The 19,339-nt window shown below is 38.4% G+C and overlaps 15 pseudogenes; all 15 read right to left on the bottom strand.

The window, feature by feature from the left end:
* Window positions 1-715: 715 nt before the first annotated feature.
* LOC127961514 (uncharacterized) lies at window positions 716-834 on the bottom strand (annotated as a pseudogene).
* Window positions 835-1,202: 368 nt separating this feature from the next.
* LOC127960747 (uncharacterized) lies at window positions 1,203-1,321 on the bottom strand (annotated as a pseudogene).
* Window positions 1,322-2,587: 1,266 nt separating this feature from the next.
* On the bottom strand, window positions 2,588-2,706 carry LOC127962038 (uncharacterized; annotated as a pseudogene).
* Window positions 2,707-4,102: 1,396 nt separating this feature from the next.
* LOC127966262 (uncharacterized) lies at window positions 4,103-4,221 on the bottom strand (annotated as a pseudogene).
* Window positions 4,222-5,502: 1,281 nt separating this feature from the next.
* On the bottom strand, window positions 5,503-5,621 carry LOC127960736 (uncharacterized; annotated as a pseudogene).
* Window positions 5,622-7,159: 1,538 nt separating this feature from the next.
* Window positions 7,160-7,278, bottom strand: LOC127966258 (uncharacterized; annotated as a pseudogene).
* A 369-nt stretch (window positions 7,279-7,647) lies between these two features.
* LOC127958889 (uncharacterized) lies at window positions 7,648-7,766 on the bottom strand (annotated as a pseudogene).
* A 1,400-nt stretch (window positions 7,767-9,166) lies between these two features.
* On the bottom strand, window positions 9,167-9,285 carry LOC127966252 (uncharacterized; annotated as a pseudogene).
* Window positions 9,286-9,653: 368 nt separating this feature from the next.
* Window positions 9,654-9,772, bottom strand: LOC127960725 (uncharacterized; annotated as a pseudogene).
* A 1,399-nt stretch (window positions 9,773-11,171) lies between these two features.
* LOC127966248 (uncharacterized) lies at window positions 11,172-11,290 on the bottom strand (annotated as a pseudogene).
* A 370-nt stretch (window positions 11,291-11,660) lies between these two features.
* LOC127958883 (uncharacterized) lies at window positions 11,661-11,779 on the bottom strand (annotated as a pseudogene).
* Window positions 11,780-13,186: 1,407 nt separating this feature from the next.
* Window positions 13,187-13,305, bottom strand: LOC127966244 (uncharacterized; annotated as a pseudogene).
* A 370-nt stretch (window positions 13,306-13,675) lies between these two features.
* Window positions 13,676-13,794, bottom strand: LOC127958876 (uncharacterized; annotated as a pseudogene).
* Window positions 13,795-16,470: 2,676 nt separating this feature from the next.
* LOC127958872 (uncharacterized) lies at window positions 16,471-16,589 on the bottom strand (annotated as a pseudogene).
* A 1,403-nt stretch (window positions 16,590-17,992) lies between these two features.
* On the bottom strand, window positions 17,993-18,111 carry LOC127958870 (uncharacterized; annotated as a pseudogene).
* Between the last annotated feature and the right edge of the window lie 1,228 nt (window positions 18,112-19,339).

The raw sequence follows: 19,339 nt of genomic DNA, 5'->3' as shown, positions 1-19,339 counted from the left end.
CATCCAATTACTAACCAGGCCCATACCTGCTAAGATTCAGATATGGGGCATTGACTCCTTTCTTTTTTTCTTGCAAGATTATTATATAATTTGTGAAAAATTTCCAAAAATCTTAAAGCAACTGGTATTACCAGGGGGTCTGCCATCCAATTACTAACCAGGCCGAAACCTGCTTAGTTTCCGAGCTCAGACATGATCTGGCATAGCCAGGGTGGAATGGCCATAAGCGAAGACTGCTGCAAAGAGAGAGCTATTTAAAGATCAGCCAATCTAATCGCCGGTACATTATACAGGACCAAACCTGCTTAGCTTCCGAGAGCAGACGAGATCAGGCATAGCCAGGTTGTTACGGTCGCAAGCGAAGGATACTGCAAAGAGAAGACTATTTAAAGATCAGCCAATCAAATCGCCCATACATTATATAAGTAGGAATGAAAATCCAAAAGCTTACAGCACCTGGTATTCCGAGGCGGTCTCCCATCCAAGCACTAACCAGGCCAATACCTGCTAAGATTAAGAGATCGGGCATTGGCTCTTTTTTTTAAGATTATTATATAATTAGTAATAAATTTCCAATAATATTAGAGCACCTGGTATTACCAGGGGGTCTCCCATCCAAACACTACACAGGTCAATGACTGCTAAGATTCAAAGATTGGGCATTCACTCTTTTTTTTTTCAAGATTATTATATAATTTGTGAAAAATTTACAAAAATATTAAAGCAACTGGTATTACCAGGGGGTCTCCCATCCAATTACTAACCAGGCCCAAACCTGCTTAGCTTCCGAGCTCAGACATGATCTGGCATAGCCAGGGTGGTATGGCCATAAGCGAAGACTGCTGCAAAGAGAGAGCTATTTAAAGATCAGTCAATCTAATCGCCGGTACATTATATAAGTAGGAAAGAAAACCCTAAAGCTTAAAGCACCTGGTATTCCCAGGCGGTCTCCCATCCAAGCACTAACCAGGCCAATACCTGCTAAGATTAAGAGATCGGGCATTGACTCTTTTTTTTTTTTTTTTTTTTTAAGATTATTATATAATTAGTAATAAATTTCCAATAATATTAGAGCACCTGGTATTCCGAGGCGGTCTCCCATCCAGACACTAAACAGGTCCATGACTGCTAAGATTCAAAGAATGGGCATTGACTCTTTTTTTTTTCAAGATTATTATATAATTTGTGAAAAATTTACAAAAATCTTAAAGCAACTGGTATTACCAGGGGGTCTCCCATCCAATTACTAACCAGGCCCAAACCTGCTTAGCTTCCGAGCTCAGACATGATCTGGCATAGACAGGGTGGTATGGCCATAAGCGAAGACTGCTGCAAAGAGAGAGCTATTTAAAGATCAGCCAATCTAATATAAGTAGGAAAGAAAACCCTAAAGCTTAAAGCACCTGGTATTCCCAGGCGGTCTCCCATCCAAGCACTAACCAGGCCAATACCTGCTAAGATTAAGAGATCGGGCATTGACTCTTTTTTTTTTTCTTTTTTTTTTTTAAAGATTATTATATAATTAGTAATGAATTTCCAATAATATTAGAGCACCTGGTTTTCCGAGGCGGTCTCCCATCCAAACACTAAACAGGTCCATAGCTGCTAAGATTCAAAGATTGGGCATTGACTCTTTTTGTTTCAAGATAATTATATAATTAGTACAAATTTCCAAAAATATTACAGCAACTGGTATTCCGAGGCGGTCTCCCATCCAAGCACTAAACAGGTCCATACCTCCTAAGATTCAAAGATTGGGCATTTACTCTTTTTTTTTTTTGTTGCAAGATTATTATGTAATTAGTAAAAATTGCCAAAAATATTACAGCAACTGGTATTTCCCGGCCGTCTTCCATCCAAGTACTAACCAGGCAAAACCTGCTATTATTCAGAGATCGGGCATTGACTTTTTTTTTTTTTTCAAGATTATTATATAATTTGTGAAAAATTTCCAAAAATCTTAAAGCAACTGGTATTACCAGGGTGTCTCCCATCCAATTACTAACCAGGCCCATACCTGCTAAGATTCAGATATGGGGCATTGACTCCTTTCTTTTTTTCTTGCAAGATTATTATATAATTTGTGAAAAATTTCCCAAAATCTTAAAGCAACTGGTATTACCAGGGGGTCTGCCATCCAATTACTAACCAGGCCGAAACCTGCTTAGTTTCCAAGCTCAGACATGATCTGGCATAGCCAGGGTGGAATGGCCATAAGCGAAGACTGCTGCAAAGAGAGAGCTATTTAAAGATCAGTCAATCTAATCGCCGGTACATTATATAAGTAGGAAAGAAAACCCTAAAGCTTAAAGCACCTGGTATTCCCAGGCGGTCTCCCATCCAAGCACTAACCAGGCCAATACCTGCTAAGATTAAGAGATCGGGCATTGACTCTTTTTTTTTATTTTATTTTTTTAGATTATTATATAATTAGTAATAAATTTCCAATAATATTAGAGCACCTGGTATTCCGAGGCGGTCTCCCATCCAGACACTAAACAGGTCCATGACTGCTAAGATTCAAAGAATGGGCATTGACTCTTTTTTTTTTCAAGATTATTATATAATTTGTGAAAAATTTACAAAAATCTTAAAGCAACTGGTATTACCAGGGGGTCTCCCATCCAATTACTAACCAGGCCCAAACCTGCTTAGCTTCCGAGTTCAGACATGATCTGGCATAGACAGGGTGGTATGGCCATAAGCGAAGACTGCTGCAAAGAGAGAGCTATTTAAAGATCAGCCAATCTAATATAAGTAGGAAAGAAAACCCTAAAGCTTAAAGCACCTGGTATTCCCAGGCGGTCTCCCATCCAAGCACTAACCAGGCCAATACCTGCTAAGATTAAGAGATCGGGCATTGACTCTTTTTTTTTTTTTTTTTTTTTTTTTTTAAAGATTATTATATAATTAGTAATAAATTTCCAATAATATTAGAGCACCTGGTTTTCCGAGGCGGTCTCCCATCCAAACACTAAACAGGTCCATAGCTGCTAAGATTCAAAGATTGGGCATTGACTCTTTTTGTTTCAAGATAATTATATAATTAGTACAAATTTCCAAAAATCTTAAAGCAACTGGTATTCCGAGGCGGTCTCCCATCCATGCACTAAACAGGTCCATACCTCCTAAGATTCAAAGATTGGGCATTTACTCTTTTTTTTTTTTTTTTTTTGTTGCAAGATTATTATGTAATTAGTAAAAATTGCCAAAAATATTACAGCAACTGGTATTTCCCGGCCGTCTTCCATCCAAGTACTAACCAGGCAAAACCTGCTATTATTCAGAGATCGGGCATTGACTTTTTTTTTTTTTTTCAAGATTATTATATAATTTGTGAAAAATTTCCAAAAATCTTAAAGCAACTGGTATTACCAGGGTGTCTCCCATCCAATTACTAACCAGGCCCATACCTGCTAAGATTCAGATATGGGGCATTGACTCCTTTCTTTTTTTCTTGCAAGATTATTATATAATTTGTGAAAAATTTCCAAAAATCTTAAAGCAACTGGTATTACCAGGGGGTCTGCCATCCAATTACTAACCAGGCCGAAACCTGCTTAGTTTCCGAGCTCAGACATGATCTGGCATAGCCAGGGTGGAATGGCCATAAGCGAAGACTGCTGCAAAGAGAGAGCTATTTAAAGATCAGCCAATCTAATCGCCGGTACATTATACAGGACCAAACCTGCTTAGCTTCCGAGAGCAGACGAGATCAGGCATAGCCAGGTTGTTACGGTCGCAAGCGAAGGATACTGCAAAGAGAAGACTATTTAAAGATCAGCCAATCAAATCGCCCATACATTATATAAGTAGGAATGAAAATCCAAAAGCTTACAGCACCTGGTATTCCGAGGCGGTCTCCCATCCAAGCACTAACCAGGCCAATACCTGCTAAGATTAAGAGATCGGGCATTGGCTCTTTTTTTTAAGATTATTATATAATTAGTAATAAATTTCCAATAATATTAGAGCACCTGGTATTACCAGGGGGTCTCCCATCCAAACACTACACAGGTCAATGACTGCTAAGATTCAAAGATTGGGCATTCACTCTTTTTTTTTTCAAGATTATTATATAATTTGTGAAAAATTTACAAAAATCTTAAAGCAACTGGTATTACCAGGGGGTCTCCCATCCAATTACTAACCAGGCCCAAACCTGCTTAGCTTCCGAGCTCAGACATGATCTGGCATAGCCAGGGTGGTATGGCCATAAGCGAAGACTGCTGCAAAGAGAGAGCTATTTAAAGATCAGTCAATCTAATCGCCGGTACATTATATAAGTAGGAAAGAAAACCCTAAAGCTTAAAGCACCTGGTATTCCCAGGCGGTCTCCCATCCAAGCACTAACCAGGCCAATACCTGCTAAGATTAAGAGATCGGGCATTGACTCTTTTTTTTTTTTTTTTTTTTTTTTAAGATTATTATATAATTAGTAATAAATTTCCAATAATATTAGAGCACCTGGTTTTCCGAGGCGGTCTCCCATCCAAACACTAAACAGGTCCATAGCTGCTAAGATTCAAAGATTGGGCATTGACTCTTTTTGTTTCAAGATAATTATATAATTAGTAGAAAATTTCCAAAAATATTACAGCAACTGGTATTCCGAGGCGGTCTCCCATCCAAGCACTAAACAGGTCCATACCTCCTAAGATTCAAAGATTGGGCATTTACTCTTTTTTTTTTTTTGTTGCAAGATTATTATGTAATTAGTAAAAATTGCCAAAAATATTACAGCAACTGGTATTTCCCGGCCGTCTTCCATCCAAGTACTAACCAGGCAAAACCTGCTATTATTCAGAGATCGGGCATTGACTTTTTTTTTTTTTTCAAGATTATTATATAATTTGTGAAAAATTTCCAAAAATCTTAAAGCAACTGGTATTACCAGGGTGTCTCCCATCCAATTACTAACCAGGCCCATACCTGCTAAGATTCAGATATGGGGCATTGACTCCTTTCTTTTTTTCTTGCAAGATTATTATATAATTTGTGAAAAATTTCCCAAAATCTTAAAGCAACTGGTATTACCAGGGGGTCTGCCATCCAATTACTAACCAGGCCGAAACCTGCTTAGTTTCCAAGCTCAGACATGATCTGGCATAGCCAGGGTGGAATGGCCATAAGCGAAGACTGCTGCAAAGAGAGAGCTATTTAAAGATCAGTCAATCTAATCGCCGGTACATTATATAAGTAGGAAAGAAAACCCTAAAGCTTAAAGCACCTGGTATTCCCAGGCGGTCTCCCATCCAAGCACTAACCAGGCCAATACCTGCTAAGATTAAGAGATCGGGCATTGACTCTTTTTTTTTATTTTATTTTTTTAGATTATTATATAATTAGTAATAAATTTCCAATAATATTAGAGCACCTGGTATTCCGAGGCGGTCTCCCATCCAGACACTAAACAGGTCCATGACTGCTAAGATTCAAAGAATGGGCATTGACTCTTTTTTTTTTCAAGATTATTATATAATTTGTGAAAAATTTACAAAAATCTTAAAGCAACTGGTATTACCAGGGGGTCTCCCATCCAATTACTAACCAGGCCCAAACCTGCTTAGCTTCCGAGCTCAGACATGATCTGGCATAGACAGGGTGGTATGGCCATAAGCGAAGACTGCTGCAAAGAGAGAGCTATTTAAAGATCAGCCAATCTAATATAAGTAGGAAAGAAAACCCTAAAGCTTAAAGCACCTGGTATTCCCAGGCGGTCTCCCATCCAAGCACTAACCAGGCCAATACCTGCTAAGATTAAGAGATCGGGCATTGACTCTTTTTTTTTTTTTTTTTTTTTTTTTTAAAGATTATTATATAATTAGTAATAAATTTCCAATAATATTAGAGCACCTGGTTTTCCGAGGCGGTCTCCCATCCAAACACTAAACAGGTCCATAGCTGCTAAGATTCAAAGATTGGGCATTGACTCTTTTTGTTTCAAGATAATTATATAATTAGTACAAATTTCCAAAAATCTTAAAGCAACTGGTATTCCGAGGCGGTCTCCCATCCATGCACTAAACAGGTCCATACCTCCTAAGATTCAAAGATTGGGCATTTACTCTTTTTTTTTTTTTTTTTTTGTTGCAAGATTATTATGTAATTAGTAAAAATTGCCAAAAATATTACAGCAACTGGTATTTCCCGGCCGTCTTCCATCCAAGTACTAACCAGGCAAAACCTGCTATTATTCAGAGATCGGGCATTGACTTTTTTTTTTTTTTTCAAGATTATTATATAATTTGTGAAAAATTTCCAAAAATCTTAAAGCAACTGGTATTACCAGGGTGTCTCCCATCCAATTACTAACCAGGCCCATACCTGCTAAGATTCAGATATGGGGCATTGACTCCTTTCTTTTTTTCTTGCAAGATTATTATATAATTTGTGAAAAATTTCCAAAAATCTTAAAGCAACTGGTATTACCAGGGGGTCTCCCATCCAATTACTAACCAGGCCCATACCTGCTAAGATTCAGATATGGGGCATTGACTCCTTTCTTTTTTTCTTGCAAGATTATTATATAATTTGTGAAAAATTTCCCAAAATCTTAAAGCAACTGGTATTACCAGGGGGTCTGCCATCCAATTACTAACCAGGCCGAAACCTGCTTAGTTTCCGAGCTCAGACATGATCTGGCATAGCCAGGGTGGAATGGCCATAAGCGAAGACTGCTGCAAAGAGAGAGCTATTTAAAGATCAGCCAATCTAATCGCCGGTACATTATACAGGACCAAACCTGCTTAGCTTCCGAGAGCAGACGAGATCAGGCATAGCCAGGTTGTTACGGTCGCAAGCGAAGGATACTGCAAAGAGAAGACTATTTAAAGATCAGCCAATCAAATCGCCCATACATTATATAAGTAGGAATGAAAATCCAAAAGCTTACAGCACCTGGTATTCCGAGGCGGTCTCCCATCCAAGCACTAACCAGGCCAATACCTGCTAAGATTAAGAGATCGGGCATTGGCTCTTTTTTTTAAGATTATTATATAATTAGTAATAAATTTCCAATAATATTAGAGCACCTGGTATTACCAGGGGGTCTCCCATCCAAACACTACACAGGTCAATGACTGCTAAGATTCAAAGATTGGGCATTCACTCTTTTTTTTTTCAAGATTATTATATAATTTGTGAAAAATTTACAAAAATCTTAAAGCAACTGGTATTACCAGGGGGTCTCCCATCCAATTACTAACCAGGCCCAAACCTGCTTAGCTTCCGAGCTCAGACATGATCTGGCATAGCCAGGGTGGTATGGCCATAAGCGAAGACTGCTGCAAAGAGAGAGCTATTTAAAGATCAGTCAATCTAATCGCCGGTACATTATATAAGTAGGAAAGAAAACCCTAAAGCTTAAAGCACCTGGTATTCCCAGGCGGTCTCCCATCCAAGCACTAACCAGGCCAATACCTGCTAAGATTAAGAGATCGGGCATTGACTCTTTTTTTTTTTTTTTTTTTTTTAAGATTATTATATAATTAGTAATAAATTTCCAATAATATTAGAGCACCTGGTATTCCGAGGCGGTCTCCCATCCAGACACTAAACAGGTCCATGACTGCTAAGATTCAAAGAATGGGCATTGACTCTTTTTTTTTTCAAGATTATTATATAATTTGTGAAAAATTTACAAAAATCTTAGAGCAACTGGTATTACCAGGGGGTCTCCCATCCAATTACTAACCAGGCCCAAACCTGCTTAGCTTCCGAGCTCAGACATGATCTGGCATAGCCAGGGTGGTATGGCCATAAGCGAAGACTGCTGCAAAGAGAGAGCTATTTAAAGATCAGCCAATCTAATCGCCGGTACATTATATAAGTAGGAAAGAAAACCCTAAAGCTTAAAGCACCTGGTATTCCCAGGCGGTCTCCCATCCAAGCACTAACCAGGCCAATACCTGCTAAGATTAAGAGATCGGGCATTGACTTTTTTTTTTTTTTTTTTTTTTTTTTAAAGATTATTATATAATTAGTAATGAATTTCCAATAATATTAGAGCACCTGGTTTTCCGAGGCGGTCTCCCATCCAAACACTAAACAGGTCCATAGCTGCTAAGATTCAAAGATTGGGCATTGACTCTTTTTGTTTCAAGATAATTATATAATTAGTACAAATTTCCAAAAATATTACAGCAACTGGTATTCCGAGGCGGTCTCCCATCCAAGCACTAAACAGGTCCATACCTCCTAAGATTCAAAGATTGGGCATTTACTCTTTTTTTTTTTTGTTGCAAGATTATTATGTAATTAGTAAAAATTGCCAAAAATATTACAGCAACTGGTATTTCCCGGCCGTCTTCCATCCAAGTACTAACCAGGCAAAACCTGATATTATTCAGAGATCGGGCATTGACTTTTTTTTTTTTTTCAAGATTATTATATAATTTGTGAAAAATTTCCAAAAATCTTAAAGCAACTGGTATTACCAGGGTGTCTCCCATCCAATTACTAACCAGGCCCATACCTGCTAAGATTCAGATATGGGGCATTGACTCCTTTCTTTTTTTCTTGCAAGATTATTATATAATTTGTGAAAAATTTCCCAAAATCTTAAAGCAACTGGTATTACCAGGGGGTCTGCCATCCAATTACTAACCAGGCCGAAACCTGCTTAGTTTCCAAGCTCAGACATGATCTGGCATAGCCAGGGTGGAATGGCCATAAGCGAAGACTGCTGCAAAGAGAGAGCTATTTAAAGATCAGCCAATCTAATCGCCGGTACATTATACAGGACCAAACCTGCTTAGCTTCCGAGAGCAGACGAGATCAGGCATAGCCAGGTTGTTACGGTCGCAAGCGAAGGATACTGCAAAGAGAAGACTATTTAAAGATCAGCCAATCAAATCGCCCATACATTATATAAGTAGGAATGAAAATCCAAAAGCTTACAGCACCTGGTATTCCGAGGCGGTCTCCCATCCAAGCACTAACCAGGCCAATACCTGCTAAGATTAAGAGATCGGGCATTGGCTCTTTTTTTTTAAGATTATTATATAATTAGTAATAAATTTCCAATAATATTAGAGCACCTGGTATTAACAGGGGGTCTCCCATCCAAACACTACACAGGTCAATGATTGCTAAGATTCAAAGAATGGGCATTCACTCTTTTTTTTTTCAAGATTATTATATAATTTGTGAAAAATTTACAAAAATCTTAAAGCAACTGGTATTACCAGGGGGTCTCCCATCCAATTACTAACCAGGCCCAAACCTGCTTAGCTTCCGAGCTCAGACATGATCTGGCATAGCCAGGGTGGTATGGCCATAAGCGAAGACTGCAGCAAAGAGAGAGCTATTTAAAGATCAGTCAATCTAATCGCCGGTACATTATATAAGTAGGAAAGAAAACCCTAAAGCTTAAAGCACCTGGTATTCCCAGGCGGTCTCCCATCCAAGCACTAACCAGGCCAATACCTGCTAAGATTAAGAGATCGGGCATTGACTCTTTTTTTTTATTTTATTTTTTTAGATTATTATATAATTAGTAATAAATTTCCAATAATATTAGAGCACCTGGTATTCCGAGGCGGTCTCCCATCCAGACACTAAACAGGTCCATGACTGCTAAGATTCAAAGAATGGGCATTGACTCTTTTTTTTTTCAAGATTATTATATAATTTGTGAAAAATTTACAAAAATCTTAAAGCAACTGGTATTACCAGGGGGTCTCCCATCCAATTACTAACCAGGCCCAAACCTGCTTAGCTTCCGAGCTCAGACATGATCTGGCATAGACAGGGTGGTATGGCCATAAGCGAAGACTGCTGCAAAGAGAGAGCTATTTAAAGATCAGCCAATCTAATATAAGTAGGAAAGAAAACCCTAAAGCTTAAAGCACCTGGTATTCCCAGGCGGTCTCCCATCCAAGCACTAACCAGGCCAATACCTGCTAAGATTAAGAGATCGGGCATTGACTCTTTTTTTTTTTTTTTTTTTTTTTTTTTTAAAGATTATTATATAATTAGTAATAAATTTCCAATAATATTAGAGCACCTGGTTTTCCGAGGCGGTCTCCCATCCAAACACTAAACAGGTCCATAGCTGCTAAGATTCAAAGATTGGGCATTGACTCTTTTTGTTTCAAGATAATTATATAATTAGTACAAATTTCCAAAAATATTACAGCAACTGGTATTCCGAGGCGGTCTCCCATCCATGCACTAAACAGGTCCATACCTCCTAAGATTCAAAGATTGGGCATTTACTCTTTTTTTTTTTTTTTTTTTGTTGCAAGATTATTATGTAATTAGTAAAAATTGCCAAAAATATTACAGCAACTGGTATTTCCCGGCCGTCTTCCATCCAAGTACTAACCAGGCAAAACCTGCTATTATTCAGAGATCGGGCATTGACTTTTTTTTTTTTTTTTTCAAGATTATTATATAATTTGTGAAAAATTTCCAAAAATCTTAAAGCAACTGGTATTACCAGGGTGTCTCCCATCCAATTACTAACCAGGCCCATACCTGCTAAGATTCAGATATGGGGCATTGACTCCTTTCTTTTTTTCTTGCAAGATTATTATATAATTTGTGAAAAATTTCCAAAAATCTTAAAGCAACTGGTATTACCAGGGGGTCTGCCATCCAATTACTAACCAGGCCGAAACCTGCTTAGTTTCCGAGCTCAGACATGATCTGGCATAGCCAGGGTGGAATGGCCATAAGCGAAGACTGCTGCAAAGAGAGAGCTATTTAAAGATCAGCCAATCTAATCGCCGGTACATTATACAGGACCAAACCTGCTTAGCTTCCGAGAGCAGACGAGATCAGGCATAGCCAGGTTGTTACGGTCGCAAGCGAAGGATACTGCAAAGAGAAGACTATTTAAAGATCAGCCAATCAAATCGCCCATACATTATATAAGTAGGAATGAAAATCCAAAAGCTTACAGCACCTGGTATTCCGAGGCGGTCTCCCATCCAAGCACTAACCAGGCCAATACCTGCTAAGATTAAGAGATCGGGCATTGGCTCTTTTTTTTAAGATTATTATATAATTAGTAATAAATTTCCAATAATATTAGAGCACCTGGTATTACCAGGGGGTCTCCCATCCAAACACTACACAGGTCAATGACTGCTAAGATTCAAAGATTGGGCATTCACTCTTTTTTTTTTCAAGATTATTATATAATTTGTGAAAAATTTACAAAAATCTTAAAGCAACTGGTATTACCAGGGGGTCTCCCATCCAATTACTAACCAGGCCCAAACCTGCTTAGCTTCCGAGCTCAGACATGATCTGGCATAGCCAGGGTGGTATGGCCATAAGCGAAGACTGCTGCAAAGAGAGAGCTATTTAAAGATCAGTCAATCTAATCGCCGGTACATTATATAAGTAGGAAAGAAAACCCTAAAGCTTAAAGCACCTGGTATTCCCAGGCGGTCTCCCATCCAAGCACTAACCAGGCCAATACCTGCTAAGATTAAGAGATCGGGCATTGACTCTTTTTTTTTTTTTTTTTTTTTTTAAGATTATTATATAATTAGTAATAAATTTCCAATAATATTAGAGCACCTGGTATTCCGAGGCGGTCTCCCATCCAGACACTAAACAGGTCCATGACTGCTAAGATTCAAAGAATGGGCATTGACTCTTTTTTTTTTCAAGATTATTATATAATTTGTGAAAAATTTACAAAAATCTTAGAGCAACTGGTATTACCAGGGGGTCTCCCATCCAATTACTAACCAGGCCCAAACCTGCTTAGCTTCCGAGCTCAGACATGATCTGGCATAGCCAGGGTGGTATGGCCATAAGCGAAGACTGCTGCAAAGAGAGAGCTATTTAAAGATCAGCCAATCTAATCGCCGGTACATTATATAAGTAGGAAAGAAAACCCTAAAGCTTAAAGCACCTGGTATTCCCAGGCGGTCTCCCATCCAAGCACTAACCAGGCCAATACCTGCTAAGATTAAGAGATCGGGCATTGACTTTTTTTTTTTTTTTTTTTTTTTTTTTAAAGATTATTATATAATTAGTAATGAATTTCCAATAATATTAGAGCACCTGGTTTTCCGAGGCGGTCTCCCATCCAAACACTAAACAGGTCCATAGCTGCTAAGATTCAAAGATTGGGCATTGACTCTTTTTGTTTCAAGATAATTATATAATTAGTACAAATTTCCAAAAATATTACAGCAACTGGTATTCTGAGGCGGTCTCCCATCCAAGCACTAAACAGGTCCATACCTCCTAAGATTCAAAGATTGGGCATTTACTCTTTTTTTTTTTTTTTGTTGCAAGATTATTATGTAATTAGTAAAAATTGCCAAAAATATTACAGCAACTGGTATTTCCCGGCCGTCTTCCATCCAAGTACTAACCAGGCAAAACCTGCTATTATTCAGAGATCGGGCATTGACTTTTTTTTTTTTTTTTTCAAGATTATTATATAATTTGTGAAAAATTTCCAAAAATCTTAAAGCAACTGGTATTACCAGGGTGTCTCCCATCCAATTACTAACCAGGCCCATACCTGCTAAGATTCAGATATGGGGCATTGACTCCTTTCTTTTTTTCTTGCAAGATTATTATATAATTTGTGAAAAATTTCCAAAAATCTTAAAGCAACTGGTATTACCAGGGGGTCTGCCATCCAATTACTAACCAGGCCGAAACCTGCTTAGTTTCCGAGCTCAGACATGATCTGGCATAGCCAGGGTGGAATGGCCATAAGCGAAGACTGCTGCAAAGAGAGAGCTATTTAAAGATCAGCCAATCTAATCGCCGGTACATTATACAGGACCAAACCTGCTTAGCTTCCGAGAGCAGACGAGATCAGGCATAGCCAGGTTGTTACGGTCGCAAGCGAAGGATACTGCAAAGAGAAGACTATTTAAAGATCAGCCAATCAAATCGCCCATACATTATATAAGTAGGAATGAAAATCCAAAAGCTTACAGCACCTGGTATTCCGAGGCGGTCTCCCATCCAAGCACTAACCAGGCCAATACCTGCTAAGATTAAGAGATCGGGCATTGGCTCTTTTTTTTTAAGATTATTATATAATTAGTAATAAATTTCCAATAATATTAGAGCACCTGGTATTACCAGGGGGTCTCCCATCCAAACACTACACAGGTCAATGACTGCTAAGATTCAAAGATTGGGCATTCACTCTTTTTTTTTTCAAGATTATTATATAATTTGTGAAAAATTTACAAAAATCTTAAAGCAACTGGTATTACCAGGGGGTCTCCCATCCAATTACTAACCAGGCCCAAACCTGCTTAGCTTCCGAGCTCAGACATGATCTGGCATAGCCAGGGTGGTATGGCCATAAGCGAAGACTGCTGCAAAGAGAGAGCTATTTAAAGATCAGTCAATCTAATCGCCGGTACATTATATAAGTAGGAAAGAAAACCCTAAAGCTTAAAGCACCTGGTATTCCCAGGCGGTCTCCCATCCAAGCACTAACCAGGCCAATACCTGCTAAGATTAAGAGATCGGGCATTGACTCTTTTTTTTTTTTTTTTTTTTTTTAAGATTATTATATAATTAGTAATAAATTTCCAATAATATTAGAGCACCTGGTATTCCGAGGCGGTCTCCCATCCAGACACTAAACAGGTCCATGACTGCTAAGATTCAAAGAATGGGCATTGACTCTTTTTTTTTTCAAGATTATTATATAATTTGTGAAAAATTTACAAAAATCTTAGAGCAACTGGTATTACCAGGGGGTCTCCCATCCAATTACTAACCAGGCCCAAACCTGCTTAGCTTCCGAGCTCAGACATGATCTGGCATAGCCAGGGTGGTATGGCCATAAGCGAAGACTGCTGCAAAGAGAGAGCTATTTAAAGATCAGCCAATCTAATCGCCGGTACATTATATAAGTAGGAAAGAAAACCCTAAAGCTTAAAGCACCTGGTATTCCCAGGCGGTCTCCCATCCAAGCACTAACCAGGCCAATACCTGCTAAGATTAAGAGATCGGGCATTGACTTTTATTTTTTTTTTTTTTTTTTTTTTAAAGATTATTATATAATTAGTAATGAATTTCCAATAATATTAGAGCACCTGGTTTTCCGAGGCGGTCTCCCATCCAAACACTAAACAGGTCCATAGCTGCTAAGATTCAAAGATTGGGCATTGACTCTTTTTGTTTCAAGATAATTATATAATTAGTACAAATTTCCAAAAATATTACAGCAACTGGTATTCTGAGGCGGTCTCCCATCCAAGCACTAAACAGGTCCATACCTCCTAAGATTCAAAGATTGGGCATTTACTCTTTTTTTTTTTTTTTGTTGCAAGATTATTATGTAATTAGTAAAAATTGCCAAAAATATTACAGCAACTGGTATTTCCCGGCCGTCTTCCATCCAAGTACTAACCAGGCAAAACCTGCTATTATTCAGAGATCGGGCATTGACTTTTTTTTTTTTTTTTTTAAGATTATTATATAATTTGTGAAAAATTTCCAAAAATCTTAAAGCAACTGGTATTACCAGGGTGTCTCCCATCCAATTACTAACCAGGCCCATACCTGCTAAGATTCAGATATGGGGCATTGACTCTAGAGATGTTCCGATACCCTTTTTCTCTTCCCGATACCGATTCCGATACCTGGGCTCAGGGTATCGGCCGATACCGAGTACTGATCCGATACCTGGGTGTATATCTGTATATACAGCTGTATATACTACTAGCCCTGTGTAAATTGCTAGAATTTTTTTATGGTGTGCTTCAGACAGATCCCTCAATAAAACATGAACAAATACATGGTGAACTACTGTGTTTATTACAGTATTTTTATTATCTAACATGAATTTGACAGTATTATTTATTTTCTTATGCAAAAAAGAACTTCAAATGCAGCCAAAAATCTAACACCGCAAACTAAAAAAGGTATTTAAGTTTTACAATATAACTGTATAAAAAAACTGCAACAAATAAGTCTAGGAATATAAAAAAAGATCTATTAATCAGATAATCTCTAACAAGTAAAAAACAAGCAACCATCTAGGCATAATTATTATTATTATAGAGATGTATTATTATTACTGTAGGCTACAACAGTAGCTTTATATATTGTCAATTTACTCATGTAAACCAAACATTTATTTTAATGGGCTGCCATGAAGATCTTTGAGTGTCTGTGTTTATGATATGACAGTATTCTCAAATGAAACGGTAAATTCTCATGAAGTGACGGTTTATGCGTTCGTGTCCTCATGACACACAGCAGAGACTACAAAACAGCGAGCTCTCGCGCATCTGTGCCAGTCACCCACAGAGATGTAGATTTTGCGGGAGTAATATTTAAATAGTATTTTGCAGTTTAATATTCACAGACACTAGTATATATTCGGCTACTGTCTGGAGCCCTGCGTTTTGACTTACACGGAAGCGACTGAACGCAGTTGCCGGTACTGAATATACTCGAGAGTCTGTAACTACCGGTACTACAGAGACATACTGCTAACCACTGATCTATAATATAGTAGCGGCTTCACTGTCTTTTGGCAGTTTAGAATGTGATGAGTGATCCAGTCATATATAGATAAGGGCTGCTAACGCGTTTTCATTTCTTCTTCGCTGCTCTAAACAGGGGTTGCTTGTGGCAACACAGCACAACTTCCTGTGTTTTCAATGCATTTTGAGCAGCGAAGAAGAACCGTGCAGCGGTTAGGCAAAGCTTGTGGTCATAACTAGGTCTTTTTTAAGAAAATGGTATCGGATCGGTATATGGGTTCATGTACTCGCCGATGCCGATGCCAGAATTTGTTGTGGTATCGGAGATATTTCCGATACTAGTATCGGAATCGGAACAACTCTAATTGACTCCTTTCTTTTTTTCTTGCAAGATTATTATATAATTTGTGAAAAATTTCCAAAAATCTTAAAGCAACTGGTATTACCAGGGGGTCTGCCATCCAATTACTAACCAGGCCGAAACCTGCTTAGTTTCCGAGCTCAGACATGATCTGGCATAGCCAGGGTGGAATGGCCATAAGCGAAGACTGCTGCAAAGAGAGAGCTATTTAAAGATCAGCCAATCTAATCGCCGGTACATTATACAGGACCAAACCTGCTTAGCTTCCGAGAGCAGACGAGATCAGGCATAGCCAGGTTGTTACGGTCGCAAGCGAAGGATACTGCAAAGAGAAGACTATTTAAAGATCAGCCAATCAAATCGCCCATACATTATATAAGTAGGAATGAAAATCCAAAAGCTTACAGCACCTGGTATTCCGAGGCGGTCTCCCATCCAAGCACTAACCAGGCCAATACCTGCTAAGATTAAGAGATCGGGCATTGGCTCTTTTTTTTAAGATTATTATATAATTAGTAATAAATTTCCAATAATATTAGAGCACCTGGTATTACCAGGGGGTCTCCCATCCAAACACTACACAGGTCAATGACTGCTAAGATTCAAAGATTGGGCATTCACTCTTTTTTTTTTCAAGATTATTATATAATTTGTGAAAAATTTACAAAAATCTTAGAGCAACTGGTATTACCAGGGGGTCTCCCATCCAATTACTAACCAGGCCCAAACCTGCTTAGCTTCCGAGCTCAGACATGATCTGGCATAGCCAGGGTGGTATGGCCATAAGCGAAGACTGCTGCAAAGAGAGAGCTATTTAAAGATCAGCCAATCTAATCGCCGGTACATTATATAAGTAGGAAAGAAAACCCTAAAGCTTAAAGCACCTGGTATTCCCAGGCGGTCTCCCATCCAAGCACTAACCAGGCCAATACCTGCTAAGATTAAGAGATCGGGCATTGACTTTTTTTTTTTTTTTTTTTTTTTTTTTAAAGATTATTATATAATTAGTAATGAATTTCCAATAATATTAGAGCACCTGGTTTTCCGAGGCGGTCTCCCATCCAAACACTAAACAGGTCCATAGCTGCTAAGATTCAAAGATTGGGCATTGACTCTTTTTGTTTCAAGATAATTATATAATTAGTACAAATTTCCAAAAATATTACAGCAACTGGTATTCTGAGGCGGTCTCCCATCCAAGCACTAAACAGGTCCATACCTCCTAAGATTCAAAGATTGGGCATTTACTCTTTTTTTTTTTTGTTGTTGCAAGATTATTATGTAATTAGTAAAAATTGCCAAAAATATTACAGCAACTGGTATTTCCCGGCCGTCTTCCATCCAAGTACTAACCAGGCAAAACCTGCTATTATTCAGAGATCGGGCATTGACTTTTTTTTTTTTTCAAGATTATTATATAATTTGTGAAAAATTTCCAAAAATCTTAAAGCAACTGGTATTACCAGGGTGTCTCCCATCCAATTACTAACCAGGCCCATACCTGCTAAGATTCAGATATGGGGCATTGAATCCTTTCTTTTTTTCTTTCAAGATTATTATATAATTTGTGAAAAATTTCCAAAAATCTTAAAGCAACTGGTATTACCAGGGGGTCTGCCATCCAATTACTAACCAGGCCGAAACCTGCTTAGTTTCCGAGCTCAGACATGATCTGGCATAGCCAGGGTGGAATGGCCATAAGCGAAGACTGCTGCAAAGAGAGAGCTATTTAAAGATCAGCCAATCTAATCGCCGGTACATTATACAGGACCAAACCTGCTTAGCTTCCGAGAGCAGACGAGATCAGGCATAGCCAGGTTGTTACGGTCGCAAGCGAAGGATACTGCAAAGAGAAGACTATTTAAAGATCAGCCAATCAAATCGCCCATACATTATATAAGTAGGAATGAAAATCCAAAAGCTTACAGCACCTGGTATTCCGAGGCGGTCTCCCATCCAAGCACTAACCAGGCCAATACCTGCTAAGATTAAGAGATCGGGCATTGGCTCTTTTTTTTTAAGATTATTATATAATTAGTAATAAATTTCCAATAATATTAGAGCACCTGGTATTCCGAGGCGGTCTCCCATCCAGACACTAAACAGGTCCATGACTGCTAAGATTCAAAGAATGGGCATTGACTCTTTTTTTTTTCAAGATTATTATATAATTTGTGAAAAATTTACAAAAATCTTAGAGCAACTGGTATTACCAGGGGGTCTCCCATCCAATTACTAACCAGGCCCAAACCTGCTTAGCTTCCGAGCTCAGACATGATCTGGCATAGCCAGGGTGGTATGGCCATAAGCGAAGACTGCTGCAAAGAGAGAGCTATTTAAAGATCAGCCAATCTAATCGCCGGTACATTATATAAGTAGGAAAGAAAACCCTAAAGCTTAAAGCACCTGGTATTCCCAGGCGGTCTCCCATCCAAGCACTAACCAGGCCAATACCTGCTAAGATTAAGAGATCGGGCATTGACTCTTTTTTTTTTTTTTTTTTTTTTTAAAGATTATTATATAATTAGTAATGAATTTCCAATAATATTAGAGCACCTGGTTTTCCGAGGCGGTCTCCCATCCAAACACTAAACAGGTCCATAGCTGCTAAGATTCAAAGATTGGGCATTGACTCTTTTTGTTTCAAGATAATTATATAATTAGTACAAATTTCCAAAAATATTACAGCAACTGGTATTCCGAGGCGGTCTCCCATCCAAGCACTAAACAGGTCCATACCTCCTAAGATTCAAAGATTGGGCATTTACTCTTTTTTTTTTTTTGTTGCAAGATTATTATGTAATTAGTAAAAATTGCCAAAAATATTACAGCAACTGGTATTTCCCGGCCGTCTTCCATCCAAGTACTAACCAGGCAAAACCTGCTATTATTCAGAGATCGGGCATTGACTTTTTTTTTTTTTTCAAGATTATTATATAATTTGTGAAAAATTTCCAAAAATCTTAAAGCAACTGGTATTACCAGGGTGTCTCCCATCCAATTACTAACCAGGCCCATACCTGCTAAGATTCAGATATGGGGCATTGACTCCTTTCTTTTTTTCTTGCAAGATTATTATATAATTTGTGAAAAATTTCCCAAAATCTTAAAGCAACTGGTATTACCAGGGGGTCTGCCATCCAATTACTAACCAGGCCGAAACCTGCTTAGTTTCCAAGCTCAGACATGATCTGGCATAGCCAGGGTGGAATGGCCATAAGCGAAGACTGCTGCAAAGAGAGAGCTATTTAAAGATCAGCCAATCTAATCGCCGGTACATTATACAGGACCAAACCTGCTTAGCTTCCGAGAGCAGACGAGATCAGGCATAGCCAGGTTGTTACGGTCGCAAGCGAAGGATACTGCAAAGAGAAGACTATTTAAAGATCAGCCAATCAAATCGCCCATACATTATATAAGTAGGAATGAAAATCCAAAAGCTTACAGCACCTGGTATTCCGAGGCGGTCTCCCATCCAAGCACTAACCAGGCCAATACCTGCTAAGATTAAGAGATCGGGCATTGGCTCTTTTTTTTT

This window comes from Carassius gibelio, chromosome A3 (genome assembly GCF_023724105.1).
Source record: "Carassius gibelio isolate Cgi1373 ecotype wild population from Czech Republic chromosome A3, carGib1.2-hapl.c, whole genome shotgun sequence".
Taxonomy (NCBI): domain Eukaryota; kingdom Metazoa; phylum Chordata; class Actinopteri; order Cypriniformes; family Cyprinidae; genus Carassius; species Carassius gibelio.
This window is presented reverse-complemented; position numbering and strand designations above follow the sequence as displayed.